The 18,990-nt window shown below is 42.1% G+C and overlaps 1 protein-coding gene and 1 non-coding gene across 2 annotated transcripts in view; both read left to right on the forward strand.

The window, feature by feature from the left end:
* LOC145411033 (uncharacterized) overlaps positions 1 to 18,990 on the forward strand; it is a 95,174-nt gene that overhangs the window by 15,497 nt on the left and 60,687 nt on the right. The gene's annotated exons all lie outside the window — the stretch shown is intronic.
* Positions 14,886 to 15,004, forward strand: LOC145411064 (5S ribosomal RNA). Its single transcript, XR_013899359.1, has one exon. It is a non-coding gene; the product is annotated as a 5S ribosomal RNA (ribosomal RNA).

Raw genomic sequence — 18,990 nt, forward strand, 5'->3', positions numbered from 1 at the left:
CTATCATCTTAAATGTCAGGACCATCTTGCCTGGCCCCAGGCTCCTATGCTTCTCATGGGGCAATGTAGGATTGGATGATGGATTTTTGGTGAAACTGCAGGAGAGCACCATTGTGAAAAATTCCTATATCCATCTACAGCCAGGTACCATAATCCCCTAAGAAGTGGTCATTTGTTTATGAGTTAGTTGTTTTAAGGGGAGGGGCACTAACCCTCTGCCAACCCTTTTGCTGACACGTATGGTTTGGTTACATGGTTAAAACCCAACGTTGTAAATGGTTTTGTGGCATACAGGAAACCATTTGGCTTGTCACTCAATGTAAAGCCACTTGAAAAGGGAAGAAGAGTAATAAAAAGTGCAAGGAAAGAGGGGAAAAAATAGGAAGAGTGAGGGCATTCACAGAAAAAGAGTGATGAAGGTTAAGGAAGATGTAGGCAACACTGCATCAAGTGAGTGGATGATGGTTGCCACCACCTACAACCCTGCATAAAATTTACAATTATATTTTGTACTCCATAAACTATAACATAATTACATCCCTACGTCAAGTGGGGTTGGTGGAGGATTAGTGCCCCTCCCTGTAAAACAATTAACTCTAAGCCCTTGGCCACCTTGTCTGGGATACATGGCGTCTGGCAATGAATGAATGAATGAATCATTGTGATAGCCGTAAAAAGTTGCAGAAATATGTAATTTTAAAGATATCAACATATAATCTCACTGATTTTACACACAAACATCCACCCGCTATCTTGAACTTTCAGGTTGATTCAGCCCTAAAGTCAGTCTGTCACTAATCGTTCGTCCCTTATGACCTAATCCAACCTGACTTAAGCTACCCAAACTAACTGGAACAATTTAGGGTCGAATGAGTTTCAGGTCTGATTCGAACCATTGCCCTCTGTAGGACACCACCATTTACGTCAGCAAATTTGACTTCATGCTCTTAAGTAACTTGTCCTTTTCACAGAATTTTGGTGTTGTAAATGAATGGTACATACTTGAGTAACAAATATTATTTCTGCAGACCCTGGGTGTCGTAAGTGAATTTACAGTATGGTATCCAATGAAAAGATAATCGCTCATAAAATTTTCATCATTTGCTAATGGGAGCTCTTCTGCAGTTTGTCTGTAGTTTTTCACAATAATGTTTAATGTAATTATCAATGTTGTAGATTTTAAGAGTTGCAGAAATTCATAATTTTGAAACTATCCAATATTGTATACAACCATGTCAGTCTGTTAGGTTGATTTGGCATCTGGGTCTGTCTATCTATCTATTGCCAGATGCCTTAATCCCATAAGGGGTGGCCACAAACAAATCGCCTCCAAGTCGCCCTGTCCCCCGCCATTTCACTGCCCTGCTCCCAACTCACATCCCCCTCTCTCATATACCTCTCCACCCCATCCCTCCATCTCATCCTCGGCCTCCCCCTCCCTCTTCCCCCCTCCACTTCACTCACATACACTCTCTTCGTCAGTCTTTCACCCTCCATCCTCTCCACATGGCCAAACCACCTCAGTGTGTTTCTCCTAACGCCTCCTATCACATCCACATCCACACCACAACGCTCCTTTATATCCTCATTCGTCAGGCTGTCTCTCCATGTGACTCCACAGGCTCCTCTTAAATAACTCATTTCCACTGCTCTCACTCTTGACTTGTGTCCTTCCAACAACGTCCAAGCTTCACTTCCGTACGTTAGAGTTGGTATCACAATACTGTCATGTAGTAACTTTTTCACTTCCATGCTCACTTCCCAGTTTCTTATCACTGCTTTCAAGGAACCAGCAACCTTTCTTCCCTGCTGTACCCTTTCAAGCACTTCACCCTCCAAACCTCCATCCTTACTCATCACACTACCCATATACTTAAACGTACTCACATTTTCCAATTCCTCACCATCCATCCTCGCTGTACATTCACTAACTTCACCTCTCTCAAAGACCATCACTTTACTCTTCTCTACATTCACCTTTAGGTTCCGTTTCTTACACACTCTCTCAAACTCATCCACCAAGCCTTGCAGCTCCCCTTCGTCTTCACTCAACAACACAGTATCGTCTGCAAACAACAGTACAGGGAGTTTCCAAACACTGTCCTCTCTCACCAGGGCCACTCCCACATCCACTACCCTACCTTGTACCTCTTTTATTACCCCATCCATGTACAGATTGAACAACCATGGAGACATGACACATCCCTGTTTCAAACCAACTTTCAAAGAGAAAAATTTACTTAGTTCACCATCCACATGCACTGCAGCCTTCGCACCATCGTACATACTCTTCACAGCATTCAACAACTTCCCATCTACTCCATATATTCTTAACACTTTCCACAATCCTTGTCTATCCACCCTGTCATATGCTTTCTCCAAATCCATGAAAGCCACATACAACTTCTTTCCCTTCTCTAGAAACTTTTCCACTAAAGATCTAAGAATGCTTTCATATACTTTCATATGCTTTCTCTAAATCCATGAAGGCCTTATACAACTTCTTTCCCTTCTCTAGAAACTTTTCCACTAAAGATCTAAGAATGAATATCTGGTCTACACAACCTCATCCCTTCCTAAAATCTCCCTGTTCTTCTCCAGCTAATTCCTCTGTTATTTCACTAACTCTGTCAATAAGTATCCTACCATATACTTATTGCACTAGACAAATGCCCCTATGATTACCACATACTTCTTTTTCCCTTTTTCCTTTGTCCAAGGGAATAATTATACCTGACTTCCAATCATCCAGGACTCTACCTTCCTCCCAGGCCAATCTGCACGTCTTCCACATCCATTCTGCTACTATCTCTCCCCTATGCTTCAACATTTCACCACACACTCCATCAATTCCTGGGGCTTTCCCCATTTTAACTTTCTTCATTGCTTCCGCAACTTTCATCCTACTGATTTCTTCATCTCTTCTCACATCCCTTCGCCTCCCAGCCATTCCCCAGCCACTTATACTCGCATTACTTTCATTCTCTGTGTTCAGCGGTTCGTTAAAGTGTTCTCTCCATCTACTTGCTTTTTCTCCCATCTCCACTAGTAATCTACCATTTTTATCTTTCACTCCCCAACTAACTTCTTAGGCACCCTGTCTAACTCTCTTTACCTCTTGCCAGAACATTTTCTTACACTCCCTCTACTTTACACTCGAATTCCTTCCAAATTCCTGATCCATTCTCTTCTTTCTCTTTCTGATCTTTTCAACTCTCTCTTCCTCTTTGCATACAACTCTCTCTTCCTTCTCTCAACTTCTTCCATGCCCCTGTTTCTCATCCACTCATCATATGCTTTCTTTTGTGCCACAGCCTCTCTCACCTCTTCATTCCACCATGCTGTTCCCTGCACCCCCTTTCTTCTTCTCTTCACCCCACATACCACCTCACATGCTGCATAGGTTTCTTTTGTGAATATCTTGCACACACCTTCTACGTCCCCCATCTGCTCCAATCCATATTTACCCAGTCACTCCGCTTCCCTCTTATATTCTGCCCTTTTTTCATCCTCTTGTAACTCTGTCACTAGTCGATAATTCCTATTAGCTAACTTAATCTAACTGAATTTAACCTAACAAACTGGAACAATTCGGGGACGAATGAGTTTCTGGTCCAACTCAGCATGTTACGTTCTGTGTAGGTATTATATAGGCAGTGGTATATATCTCATATCACAATGTGCAGGATGTAGTGTCTGCTGGAGACATACACAGCTTCTCAGTAGGAATGTCAGTCCACATAATGTATATCCACAATCTTGTTGTCCCAGACCATTAAGAATGTCTTTAACACATGATGTATCTCAGACAGTCTTTTTGTAGTTCAGACGACCAAGAATTTTGTGATGTACCGTATTCAAACACATGGGGTAACCAGCTATAGTCGGTTAGTCAAAGTGAAGGAAAATCTACCAGACACCACATCACAAACGCACATCCTCTCCGAGCTGTATATAATGTTGGAGAGATTCCCTTCAGGGCAGAATGAGTTAGAGAGAGAGCCCAAGAATGCGATCCAGGGCAGAAGGCAGGAGATAGGGTCAGCTAGGAGGTTTTGTCGTCACACTAAGTTACGCTGTCAATCATACTTCGATTTACAGTAACTGTGTACAATAAACTCCATAACCCATGCGTGCTCTGTAACTCACCTTGCTTATGATACGCAAAGGGGGAGGGTGAAAAGGAAGGAGAGAGCCCTACCTATTCATTCTAGTTGATGACGCACCATTTTACTAAGCAGCGGCAAGTTCGAGCCATACGATGCCTCACGACTTTATACTGGCAGTGGTTCGACATCTACAACCAACCTCCCTATCTCTCTACATCTGTCTACGGCGATGCTCATTGATATTGGCAGCAGCAGTGAACTATGGTAAACTACGATAAACTACATTCATTGATACTGGCAGCAGCGGTGAACAACGGTAAACTACCATACAATAAACTATGCATATCAATATTGGCTGCAGCGGTGAACAACAGTAAACTACGATAAGCTTTGCTATAACCACTGATGATAGTGATAGCTTTCAAAATTTGTAGATATGGGTAATTTTGATTTTATCACTTATACAACTTCTATCTATCTATTGCCAGGCGCCTCATTCCCGTTTGGGGTGGCCACAAACAAATCGCCTCCAAGTCGCCCTGTCCCCCGCTATGTCACTGCCCTGCTCCCAACTCACACCCCCCTCTCTCATATACCTCTCCACCCCATCCCTCCATCTCATCCACGGCCTCCCCTTCCCTCTTCCCCCCTCCACCTCACTCACATACACTCTCTTCGTCAGTCTTTCACCCTCCATCCTCTCCACATGGCCAAACAACTTGCATATACCATATGCAATCCTCAGCAAACTGGCAACCTTCTTTGTAGGGCTCTCTAGTGATTCAGCCTCAAGGTCAGCCAGTCACCAGTCATTTCATTCTTAAAATCTCAGCCTAACTTTGTTTAATATACAGTAAAACCTCGATATAACGGATGTCAGTAGACCAGAATTCGCTTTTTTCGGACTCGAGGACTACTGGACTAAATTCCTATAGAGTAAAACCTCGATTTAACAGCACCCTAGGGGACCCTAAACATGTGGAAAAAAACAAAATTCTGTTAGATTGGGGCTTACACCTATCAATACCCCCGGAACTCACGCTAACACATTTTAACACATTTTTAAGCATATAAACATGTGCAGACATACAAAATCAGTTAAAAAATTTTATATTTAGGACAAAAGAAAGCAGGTAGGTGTGGTGTTGTACTGTAGTAAAGTACTGTACAGTAATCCAGGTAAGTACAGTACAGTAATACAGGTAAGTACAGTAACCCAGGTAAGTTAAGGGGGTATCACACGGTACCTCATATCAGGAACGGCCAAGGAAGATTTAAGTGGAACAAAACTTGGACGCTATCCCACACGTTCCTCGTATCCTCGGCAAAGGACATGCTTCTCACACTGTTGCCAGGGCCCCATCTCATGACTGTAGAAAGTGATTGCTGTCGCTGACTCAGTAGAGAATAAGGAGAAGCAACTTTGTTTACAAACAGGTACACACACCGATGAGAAGTATACATCACATCACATTATCCAGTTGTTGTTGTTTTGATGTTTTCAGATAGCGACTGGTAGCAGTACGTGTGGTAGCAGTACATCTAGCTGCAGTGTAGTCCTCAGTTGTAAACATGTGATTATTTTATTGACATCACAGTTTCCTAGGTATGGGAAATATTAACTCTCTATAAGGGTTTCAAAATGATTGATACTTATTCTAAAATATTAATAAGTATTCAGTGTTAGGCTAAATGTTCAGTGCTGTAGTACCATATATTCTCTGTCGAGTCGCCTGGGTTTTGGTCACACTGTTTTGCCCGTTGTATCCTTGGCAGGAATCCATCCAGATGAAATCCAAATGCCTGTGGTACCGTCGGCAATTTTACCATGTTACCGTTCTGATTTACCATCATATCCTCGGCAAACCTCGTATGAAGTGCCGTGTGATTTTTCACTTTGGGGTCAGGCTAGGCGAGAGGAAGACTGGGTGAGCAAAAACATATCCAGTTGGCAGGAAACTGCAATCAGACGATCGAGATGCACCCAGCACCTGCCACGTTTGAATTTCTTTCTAATTTTTACCCATTTGGGGGGAATTTTTAAAATTTTTTTTGCATAAATATTCCTCGGGAGATTTGTGCCATTAGTTTGGGGTTGCCGTTAGAATGATTGCCGTTAAATCGAGGTTTTACTGTATATCGGAAAATGTTCGATAAAGCCAGAAGCAGTCCGGACTGCCTGACCACTTCAGCTATGTTCACCACAATAAGGTAAATAAAAGACCAGTTTGTCAGTGTATAGTACTGTTATGATATATAGTATATTATACCATTTGATTAATATAGTGAAGGTATAACACAGTACAGTACTGCAATAGTAGTGAAAACAGTAAAAAAAAATGTTGATGCAATCCAGACTAAAGTCTGATATATTGGAAAAAGTCTGGATTAGCAGGGGGAAGTCCGGATGTCGCTTGTTTTGGAATGGTATTGGCCCCAATTAGTCTGTTATAGTGAGATCTTACCGTAATTTTACTTAAACTAAATCAGCAGCCTAACCTGAGCTAAATCTTACCAGAGATAATCTGTTCTGATAAAACCAGAATGGCTTTGGAACAAATGAGTTTGGGGGACAGACCAACCATTTACTCCAGTAGGAGGCCACTGACAGTGTAAAAATATTAACTTTGGTGGCCTAAGTGTAATTTTAATTTTTCCTCGGAATTTAGGTTGCGCTAAAGAATTTCCAGTTATAAAGCTTTATTCTTGCAATAAAATTGTTAACATTTGTTAATGTGAGCTCAACTAGAAATTGGTCTTAATAATTATATTTGGAATTTAAGCCGGCCGTAACTCATGAAAGTTGAATTTCGGTCAGTCACAGTGTAGTACAGTCCATTTGCATAATACACGAAAATTTGGACAGTAGGGGCTCTCACTCTAGAAATGTTGTGCTTTACAAATAATATACTTTATGGCAAAAATTGTATTTGGTGGGGTGGCTGCCTGAAAAGTTACCCTTTTGGCCCCCAGTGTGTCATTTTGCCTATGTATGACTCCATATTTGTGGTGGGTGAGGGCATTTACCTTCCACTCAATTGATGTAGTGTTGCTTTCGGGTGCCAACCCATTCCTTTCTTCTTTCTTTCCTTCCTTCCTCTTCTCCTTTCCTTCATTCTTTCCTTCCTTCCTCATGTCCTTCTTTCCATCATTCTTTCCTTCCTTCCTCTTGTCCTTTCCTTCATTCTTTGTCCTTCCTTCTGTCTGTGAGTGACTCTACATGGAGTGACAAGCCAAATGGTTCCCTGTGCATCAGGAAACCATTTACTACGCTGGATGGTAACCATATAACCAAATTATGGCGCCTGGTGGTTTAGTGGGTACAGATACTTAAGGTGTTCCAGTCGGATTGAGCCAGTGCAGGTTTATGTCCAAGAGATGGTTGGGGTTTATTGGTCACGTAATGTCACTCAGGGATGAGTGAGAATGGTCACTCTCATCTTCAGTGTTAGGACCAACTTGCGTAGCCCTAAACTCCTACGCTTCTCAGGGGGAAACACAGGATTGGATGTTGATTGATTGATTGATTACTCCATATTGTCCTGCCTGTTGATTCAGCCAGACCTGCTGCCTTTTCAATGGCTGAATTGCCTTCTTCTTTCTTCTTTCGCTCTGTCAATTCCTTCTTGAGCTTGTGGGTGATGAGCTTGTCCTGCCGTTGGAGGAAAGGCATGGTGATGATGGGGAAAAAAAAAAAATGGCTCTGTGTAAATGAGGGAACTCTACATACCACATGTGGTTGCCTAAGCTTAGCTGAGAGAAGCTGCATGGACGTCTGCTTCGTCACACAGTGTGCTGATGTCATGACTCATGTCACTTCCTTGAGTGCTTTACAAGGGTAGGTTGCGCTCTGCAGTGCGACACCGGATTCTGCTCACTTTGGTGCCCCGATATTACATTTTTAAAACCATCTCATGCACTACCGATTGTTTAATTTTTTCATCCCCCCATCACACTCTTGGCATTTTGCATAGCAGAAACTCTTCTATTAAGCAAATGGACTGTATAGTGCTTGCAGATGAATTTGAATTACTGTGAGACCTGTTATGATAGACTAACTGGGGGAGAAAAGTAGACAGTAGGCAATGTCCAACAGTTTGTTTATATAAGATGTCTGATGGAGACCTGCTATACAAGAGCTAGGATTGGTGTATATCATCTCATTTCACTTATAAAGGCTCCAACATGCTTGCATGCGTCCACCTTGGTTACCTAATGGTAGCATGTGTACATATACTGCAATATGAGGCAGCTGGGCACTTAGCGGTGAACTGGGCACACACTTAACCCTATCAGATTTCTGGGCCAGGCAGATTATGTCTGTGCTAGAGTCATCCTCTCCTGCGTTGATCCCCATCTTCTATCTATCTATCTATTGCCAGACGCCTCAATCCCGTTTCGGGTGGCCACAAACAAATCGCCTCCATGTCGCCCTGTCCCCCGCCATTTCTCTGCCCTGCGCCCAACTCACACCCGCCTCTCTCATAGACCTCTCCACCCCATCCCTCCATCTCATCCTCAGCCTCCCCCTCCCTCTTCCCCCTTCCACCTCACTCATATACACTCTCTTCATCAGTCTTTCACCTTCCATCCTCTCCACATGGCCAAACCACTTCAGTGTATTCCTCCTAACGCTTCCTATCACATCCACATCCACACCACAACGCTCCTTTATATCCTCATTCGTCAGCCTGTCTCTCCATGTGACTCCACAGGCTCCTCTTAAATAACTCATTTCCACTGCTCTCACTCTTGACTTGTGTCCTTCCAACAACGTCCAAGCTTCACTTCCATACGTTAGAGTTGGTATCACAATACTGTCATGTAGTAACTTTTTCACTTCCATGCTCACTTCCCTGTTTCTTATCACTGCTTTCAAGGAACCAGCAACCTTTCTTCCCTGCTGTACCCTTTCAAGCACATCACCCTCCAAATCTCCATCCTTACTCATCACACTACCCAAGTACGTAAACATACTCACATTTTCCAATTCCTCACCATCCAACCTCGCTGTACATTCACTGACTTCACCTCTCCCAAAGACCATCACTTTACTCTTCCCTACATTCACCTTTAGATTCCATTTCTTACACACTCTCCCAAACTCATCCACCAAGCCTTGCAGCTCCCCTTCGTCTTCACTCAACAACACAGTATCATCTGGAAACAACAGTACAGGGAGTTTCCAAACTATCCCCTCTCACCATGACTACTCCAAGATCCACTACCCTACCTTGTCCCCATTTTCACTCCACGATATTTTTCTTTGATCGCTCTGTGTAAATACACCTTTCATGATAAGATGTTAATGTTTGTGTCCTTTTAAAGCTGAATAGTTGTACTTAATCATAGTATGTTCAAAAAAGGAAAACAAGAAATTAATAATCAAAATGACAAGTTGAAGTTAGGCAAAAACCCAGTATTTTATACCTTGCTGTAAAAAAAAAAACTAATAAAGACACATAAATCTGGTGTAAACCATGCAAAACTACAATTAATTACCCTTACACTCAACCCTCGGCTATCACGGGTTCCACTATAGCGTAATTCGCTATCACGCCTATAAAAAAAGTACCCAAATACCTTTATCGTGCACTAAATGCCTGCTGTCGCGCATTGCAAATGTTCGAAAATTTCAAAAAGGCCAGACTCCAGTGCTCCACCCAGCCAACAAAAGCTTCACTCCGTGATTGGTCGTGTGACGTCAGCACCAGCCAAGCGCTGATTGGCCGCCCGACCGAGTCTCCTGCCCGCCAAACCATTCAAGTGTGTGCTCTCAGACCGTGAACAGTGACAGCGAGAACAATAGCTTATTTTATGATATGAGCATGGCCAATATACCCCCTCCCCATCCCCCTACCATCACCCAACAATGCTGCGGCACCTGGCAGGGAAATAAAGAAGGGGAAGAACCTAAGTTATGCAGATAAACTGGAAATGTGAAACTTATAGAGAATGGTGAGACCAAGCGAAGTGTGGGGAAGAAACATAACATCAATGAATCAACTGTGAGGGGTACAGTAATCTCTCTAATATCCGAACATCCCCACTAACCGGACATAATCCTCCTGGGATCCAATATTTCCCAAATGGGCCAAAAACCGCAAAAAATTCGAAAAAAATCTGACTTTTTTTCCCTCCCATAATTTGAAATTCCCGCCTGGCGCCAAACAGCTGTTACACCATGGTCCCTTCACCCCTTCCTTCCTCCCCCTCCCCACTCCCCTGTCAGGTTGCCATTTGGTATTTTTCAATACCAAGTGTGGGCCAATTTGGTAATGAAAAATTCGTTTGGTAATGAATTAGAATAATGCATTACCAAATGGATTTTTCACATGTATGAGGATACACAGGATGGAGATGGTGGATTGTTTGCTCTCTCTGATTAATCTGCTACCCTACATAGTGTGAAAATAATCAACATGGTGTTAGTTATAAGTAGAGTGATTACATGTATTTCCACTTGTATATATAATTAGTGAAGAATATATGCTAGCTTTACAAATTTGGTAATGAAAAGTCATATTTGACAATGAAAGTTGAGGAGATTGGTAATGTGGCTGTTGCGATCTGGCAACTCTGTTACCCCACCAACATCAACAGTCACAGCTTAACTCCAATGGAGAGCAGATACTCATAACAGTGCAAGCCACAGGTGCTTGTTTTTTGTGAATAAACAGTGAATAAACTGCAATACCTTGCCACTAGAACACACGGGAATTTACAGTGTTGTGCAGTGTTAAGAAATTAGAATTTAGAGTGCAGAGGATTAACTGTGGACTGCAAACTGGCGGTTCAAACCAGTCCAAGAGCAAGGGACTTGTAAGTACCCAGAATGTTTAATATTGTATAAACTCACCTCTAAAACCTCATTTTATGGTTCTTTTGCATTTATTTCAGTCTTTTATGTCCCTTATTGGTGTGATTTGGGTCTTGAATAGGTGCAATGCATGTCCAGAGGGAGTTGTATAGGTGTTTTTCAGAGTTAGGGTCCATAAGTACAAGTCCATAAGCTGGGGCCCAATATCCGGACAGGACCACTATCCGGACCTGCCTATGGCTCTATTGATCCGGATATTGGAGAGGTTACTGTATTTATATAAATCGTGATCACATCATAAAACATGCTCATTTTTAGACTATTATATATTAATATGTGGTACAAAAAGGGTATCTTAGGGGTAAATGTTGAGGTCATGGCACCAATTAGAATTATTACCATAAGTTCTTCAATTCGGCTATCACGGTTTCGGCTATAGCGCAGCCATAGCGGGACCAATTGGGAGTGATTACAGTACACTACATGACAGTATTGTGGTACCAACTCTAATGTATGGAAGTGAAGCTTGGATGTTGTTGGAATGACACAAGTCAAGAGTGAGAGCAGCGGAAATGAGTTATTTAAGAGGAGCCTGTGAAGTCACATGGAGAGACAGGCTGACAAATGAGGATATAAAGGAGCATTGTGGTGTGGATGTGGATGTGATAGGAAGCGTTAGGAGGAACACACTGAGGTGGTTTGGCCATGTGGAGAGGATGGAGGGTGAGAGACTGATGAGGAGAGTGTACGTGAGTGAGGTGGAGGGGGGAAGAGGGAGGGGAAGGCCAAGGATGAGATGGAGGGATGGATTGGAGAGGTATATGAGAGAGGGGGGTGTGAGTTGGGCGCAGAGCAGTGAAATGGCGGGGGACAGGCGATGTGAAGGCGATTTGTTTGTGGCCACCCCGTACGGGATTAAGGCGTCTGGCAATAGATAGATAGATAGATAGATAGGCAATGATACTGTATTTAAATTATGGTTATTTCGGCATTTTATTGTGCAGGAAAGTGAAAGGAAATACAGTATGGCAATAGATAGATAGATAGGCAATGATACTGTATTTAGATTATGGTTATTTTGACATTTTATTGTGCAGGATAGTGAAAGGAAATACAGTAGATCCACAGTTTTTTATGAATCTTAGCCGTGTATTCGCTTTGCGATTTTTTTTTTTTTTTTTTTTTTTTTTTTTTTCCAGTATAAATACACTTTATATGACAGGATGCTGGTTGTGGTGCTACTGTGTTTTGAAACTGAATTGTTGTATTTTATCATAGTGTGTTCAGCAAAGGAGAGCAAAGAAAATAAAAACTCAAAATGATCAGTTGAAGTTTGGCGAAAACCAGAAATTTTATACCTTGCCTTGGAAAAATATTTGGGGAAAAAAAAAAAAATCATCATCATCATCATCATCATCAGCTGGAGCTCCTTTCCTACCCTAGGGCATGGTGAGGAGTATTAACATCCAGACAGCCCAAGTTTGCCCAGTTCAATGGGCCACACTTTAATTCACTCATCATTCAGCCCCTGGAATCTTGGCTGTATCTGATACACCACAAACTTTCACCACATTCTATAACTTCGTATAAACATATTTGACAGAGTCAATCCGAACACTGTCACATTAAAAAGAGGTGCCAAATCCAAATCCCTGATCATACACTTCTTCTCACAACATTCATTCATCCAGCTCAATATCTTGCCAGTCCCCTAGCCTCATCGACTTCCATACCTCTCTTCCTCACACACTCATTCACCGCATTCTTCCACCTTCTCCTTGGGCTACCTTGCCTCCTTGCTCCATCAGATTAGCTCAGATATACCTTTTTCACCACTCTTATTATCCAATCTCTCCACATGACCATACTGTCTCAGTACACTCTCTTCGATTCTGGTGTTCACAGACTTTCTCACTCTGCATCATTCACTTGGGATGCCTGGTACCAGTTAGGACAAATCCCATTGGTTCTGTGCTTCTTTTTAGAGTTGTGTGCCTTTTATGTCAAGATATTCTTTAACAGTCTGGTTAGTACTTGTATGGGTGACCGCCTGGGAACACCAGATGCTGTTGGCATCCCTACGTGTCAAGTGGGGTTGGTGGAGGATTAGTGCCCCTCCCTGTAAAACAATTAACTCTAAGCCCTTGGTCACCCCATTTGGGATACATGGCGTCTGGCAATGAATGAATGAATGAACTTTAGATTCAGAATGTAAATGTCCCGTGGGAGTACAGGCATACCCCGGTTTAGCGATATAATTGGTTAGGTAAAACACATCATTAGGTGTGGTATTGTATATCGTGGTACTTTTAACATGTAATGTAGAGCGTTTACCAGAGTTGGGTTTTCCCCCCAATCCAAGCCCAAAACCCACCCATATTCGCCCCAGAACAAGTTTAAAGCCAATCTAAATGGCCTAACAGCTGTCAAGGAAGCTAACTTAAGCCTAATACCTGTAAATAACTCACTAAAACCAACACACAAGATCTGGAAATCGTCAAATATGTCTGGAAAAAATCTTCTTCTTCTTCTTGTGCCAGACGCCATAATCCCATAAAGGGTGGCCATTTGACTTTGAGTTATTTGTTTTTGGGGAGGGACACTAACCCTCCACCAAAAGCTTAGTAAACTGTACCCCAAAATGGCAGTGTTCAGCCTACCTATAGCTAAAACACATTGTCTGAAAACAGTTTATAAATCAACCTGAACACAATATTTGTCTAAAATATCACCAAAATCATTTTTAAAAAAGTTAAAACTCACCTTTAAACGAGAGTTTGGCCATCGTCAAGCGGGCAATGGTGCAGTGGTGTATCTGAGGGGGGACTGTTTGAAACTGTCCCCCTGGGCCCCCAATTAAGTAGGGCCCCCAAAAGCCTTAATAATTTATAAGCTTTTTTATTAATATTTAAAAATATATATATTTATCATCCCGACAGTCCCGGCTGAGATATTAGATAAGTTTTGAGAATGAGATATCTGGCAACTTGTAGCCAAGCTGTAGGCCTAAACCTTCCAATACATTCGAGACACGTCTCATGGTCTCAGTTGTCACCTGACATTGAAATCGGTGGGCGCAATGCCGCCGGCTCTTGAAAATTGGCTTTTATAACAAACAACAGTACTGTCTACTACTAATTGTGAGTATAGAGTATTGGAAATACTTTCTGTTGTAATAGTGTATGTAAATATATATTTATTTTTTGTTTTTGTAATATATAGAGTTGAGAGGATTACAGGACAATATTTAGAAGTTGCCATAACTGGTTATTAATGACCAAATAACATTTTCCTGATGTGCTTTACAATAATAAAAATATTATTAATGCTCTAATGAATCTGATAATTGTTTTTGGTGCTGATGAGTTAGGTTTACCTAGATTAGGTTAAGCTGGGTAGGGTGAGGTTAGGTGGGTTGCTACATCGTAACAACTTAAAAAATAATTACCAGTTTCATTAATAACACTGTAAAACACACCAGAAAAATGTACTTTGGTAATTAAAATCCAGTTATGGCGAGGATTACGAATGTTAAATCGTCACACCATAAACCCTGCCCACAGTTCTCTTACAGTATACGTATGGCAGGCCCAAGCCGTTTGGGGGCCCCCTGTATTTTGATCTTCGAAAAAAATTTAATAATCTATTAAAATTTAATATTAAGTATAATAATGGAATGGTTGGCGTATGGGTGCCCCATAGACAGTGGCGTACCTGAGGGGGGGCAAATCTTTTTCATCAAATCTCACTAGATGTTTGAGGGGGGCCCCGCAAAGAACCGGGCCCCAAAATCTCTAGGTATGCCTCTGATATGGTGGTATTTCTACCCCAACTGTTTAGCTGGGGTATCACATCTAGAGGTATTGTATATCGAGGTATTACTATATTATTGATGCAGCCAGTGGTAAGGTACAGCTTGGTCTCATTTTACAACTATTTGTTATGTGATGAATTGCTAAAATGGCCATACCACGTTGAGTACACCGCTTCCCGTCTGATCAGCGAAGTTAAGCAACGTTGGGTCTGGTTAGTACTTGGATGGGTGACCGCCTGGGAACACCAGATGCTGTTGGCATCCCTACGTGTCAAGTGGGGTTGGTGGAGGATTAGTGCCCCTCCCTGTAAAACAATTAACTCTAAGCCCTTGGCCACCCCGTTTGGGATACATGGCATCTGGCAATGAATGAATGATGAACAATTCAGTAGTTATACCCCTTTTTCTGAGTAATGTTTAAAAACATGGAATAAGTTTCACTAGAATGATATTTTTGATAGCCATCTCTGAGGATCAGAATTCTTTCATTCCCCGAACTGCATCTTTCTGGAACTCTTTTCCCCAGAGTTGTTTCCCTCCAAATTTCAACCCACGCTGTTCAAGTCTAACTGTTACAGCTATTTTATGAACAGAGGACACCAGTAATCTGGTGTATGGATTATTGTTTTCTATTCATTTGTTTTTCCTTCCTCCGTTCTGTAAAAAAAAAAAAAAAAGTGGTGACACATGCAAACCGAGATGGCTGCCTGGTGGCCATTGTTTATGTTCAGTGTCATCGTCTGCCTTTCATTTAATTTTGTGCATGAAAGTCTACTGAAACGCCATGGCTATCACCAAATAACAGTGCAAGTGCTTAACAAATAGTGCAGTGTGTGATATTAGTGAAAGGATACCTTTTGTGTGTAGGTGGATGTGTGTGTGTGCAATACTGAAACTTGTGACTTGGAAATCATGTCAGTCTTATATGCCGAGCTTCCCCTTGACTGGCCTTTAGTCAGCTGACTGGGTCAAGATGACCGTTCAGTGTTTACATTCACTATGATCATCTGCCATTTTATTTCATTTAGTGCATGAAAGGCCACCAAAACACCGTTGCTATCACCAAATAACAGTGCAGGTGCTTAACAGATAGTGCAATGTGTGGTAAGTTTTTATTTTTTATTTTATTTTTATTTATTTTCTTTTTTAAATACTGAAACTTATACCTGGGAAACTGCATCAACCTTGCATAGGCAACATCCCTGTGATGGTCCTCTAGTCAGCTGAGGGAAGATGGCCACCCAGTGTTTACATATGCTGTGATTGTCTGTTTTTTATTCCATTTTGTACATGAAAGGCCATTGAAACACCATTGCTGTTGCCAAATATCAATTTTAGTGCTCAACACAAATAGTGGAGTGTGTGATATTAAATGAAGTGATACCTTTTGTGTGGAGTGTGTGGTTGGTGGGGACACTCACCATCCACTCACTCAATGTAGTGCTGCTCTTGGGTGTCTCCCCTTTCCTCTCCATCCTTCATTCCTTCCTTTCTCTTCTGTCTTTCTTTCCTTCATTCTTTCCTTGTCCTTCTGCCTACGGGTGACTTTACACTCCCTCTTCTGTCTTTCTTTCCTTCATTCTTTCCTCTTCCTTCAGCCTGTGGATGACTCTACACTGAGTGACAAGCCAATTGGTTTCCTGTACACCAGGAAAGCATTTACTATGCTGGGTGGTAACCATATAACCAGATTTTGGCGCTTGGTGGTTTTAGTGGGTAATTATTTCACTCCAATCTGATTGAACCAGTGAAGGTTTATATCCAAGGGGTGGTTGGGGTTGATTGCTCATGTAATACCACTCAGGGATGAGTGAGGTTGGTCACTCTCATCTTAAATGTCGGGACCAACTGCCTAGCCCCGGGCTCCTACGCTCCTCATGGGGCAGTGTAGGATTGGATGATGGATGGATTGTCCAGGCCCTCCAACTGTCCCCCAGCCTTTGAGAGGAACCTTGGTGAAGACTCGTACCGGCATAGGACAAACTTCAGACGGGTGGCATTTTTGGGGGGCAGGGAGGCATTTAGGCTTTTGCAGTTGAGGTCACCCTCCCTAACCCGTTAAACCTATGTTTATTGACCTTTCTATCCAGTAAATTGTCTTGCGATATGTCTTCACTTGACTCAGCCCTATCACATAACAAGACTGGACTGTATAGCATGTTGTTCTGTATGATCTGCAAGGTGTTTTAGTAGATGTTAGACAGGGGTGGGATTCTCAAAGGTATTTATGATGTCATATCTCATTTTGGATTTCACAGGATGGCTAGTGACAAGAATCTTTCCTTGTCTTGCATTTTTTGTCAGAAACAGTTCCTGGTTACGAGAGGAAAATTGTCATAGTTGTTGTCTGTTTTGGATAGAAGGACTAAGAAAGAAGACACTTTTCATGTATTCAGTTCTTTGTGCAAAAAACAGACCACAGTTACGACAAAGATTTAATCGTAAATATGTTCGAGTATCGCATCCTAGGATGGAGCCCATGTCACCGAGGTATAGATCACTGGTCTGTTACCTTGTTTATAGAGAAAGTATTTCTTTTTGTCCTTGTCCGAGGCTTATTGTTTGTTTTTTTAGTTAGTTGTTTTCCGGGGAGGGGCACTAACCCTCCGCCAACCCTTTTAGTCGCCTTTTATGACAAGCAGGGATACTGGGGGAGTATTCTTGAAAAAAAACCCTACCCCCAGGGGTATAAAGGAGCGTTGTGGTGTGGACGTGGATGTGATAGGAAGCGTTATGAGGAACACACTGAGGTGGTTTGGCCATGTGGAGAGGATGGAGGGTGAAAGACTGACGAAGAGAGTGTATGTGAGTGAGGTGGAGGGGGGAAGAGGGAGGGGGAGGGGGAGGCCGAGGATGAGATGGAGGGATGGGGTGGAGAGGTATATGAGAGAGGGGGGTGTGAGTTGGGAGCAGGGCAGTGAAATGGCGGGAGACAGGGCGACTTGGAGGCGATTTGTTTGTGGCCACCCCAAACAGGATTGAGGCGTCTGGCAATACATAGATAGATTTCTTTTTGTTGCTGAAAGTCTGACACTGTAAGTGCCCTGAGTGAGTTGAGTCTGGGGGTGCATTGCCTCTTGATGTCTATGGTTCCTGAAAGTGAGTCCAGTATCATATGTCACTCCAAAGACCATAGTGAAAGATGTGTGTGGCATAGGGACATTGCTAAGAGTGATGTTAAGGGGGTACCTTTACGCATGACTGCTGCTGGTGATGAATATGTTGGTGGGTTTGGCTGGAGCAATTGTCAGCTTGTTGTCCCTGACCCATGCCTGAAGTTGAGGTAGTTTTGTTGCAGAGTGCTGGCTACGTCTGGAGTGTGGTTTGTAGTTTTCATGGTAATGTCATTTGCACATGAGGCAGTGTTTGTGGGGTGTGGGAATATTATGCATATGTACAATTAACTCTAAGCCCTTGGCCACCCCGTTTGGGATACATGGCGTCTGGCAATGAATGAATGAATGAAAAATTGAAAATTGTGGATGAAAGAACAGAGCCCAGTAGAACCCCAGTAGAGAAGCTTTCTGGTGACAGTGAATTCCCCTGGAGTGTAACATGTGCTTTTCTGCCAGGTAAGTAATTGGCAAGTCAACATTTGTGTTGTAGATTTTGGTGATTAGTTTATATGGGGAATATCACAAAAAAGCTTGATATATGTCAATTTTTGTAAGTGTATGTTGTGTGGGTCTCATGAAGTTGATATCATCAGATATATACATGTTATGTGAGGTTGGTTAGTAAGGTATTTGTGGAGTGTAGTACTAAGAAACAAGGGGGAAATGGTGTGATTTTGTTAAGAGTTAGGCATTTGGTTATCTTGGATTACATGCTAAGTCATGTTGGTCTGTACGACAAAGAGCACGTTGGTTCCTTTTTTGTTTAAGTATGTTGATGATTGTTCCATGTTTTCAAGTGTTGGGAATGCTAAGTAGTTGCTGATGTTTGGTAATCATTATTCAAGTGAGTGCATGTATAGTTGGTGCATGATGTGTTCTGAACTAAACCATCAGAGCCCAGCACCTACTTTACATGTGTATTATAATATCTGCACTTATTCTTGTCATTTTAGTATTGATCACATAACATCCATACTCCCTGCCCTTTTCTTATCATCCTGTTCACTTTTTGTCATGTCATATCATCTCCCATCAGACCCTTTCATCAGTTTTGTATGTCTGATAATACACCTAAGAAAAAACAGTAGCAAACAAAGAAGCAGGGAGTTTCTTCGTATTGTTTCAGTTCTT

This window comes from Coenobita brevimanus, chromosome 87 (genome assembly GCF_032717465.1).
Source record: "Coenobita brevimanus isolate Jiangsu-jjx chromosome 87, ASM3271746v2, whole genome shotgun sequence".
NCBI classification, from domain to species: Eukaryota; Metazoa; Arthropoda; class Malacostraca; order Decapoda; family Coenobitidae; genus Coenobita; species Coenobita brevimanus.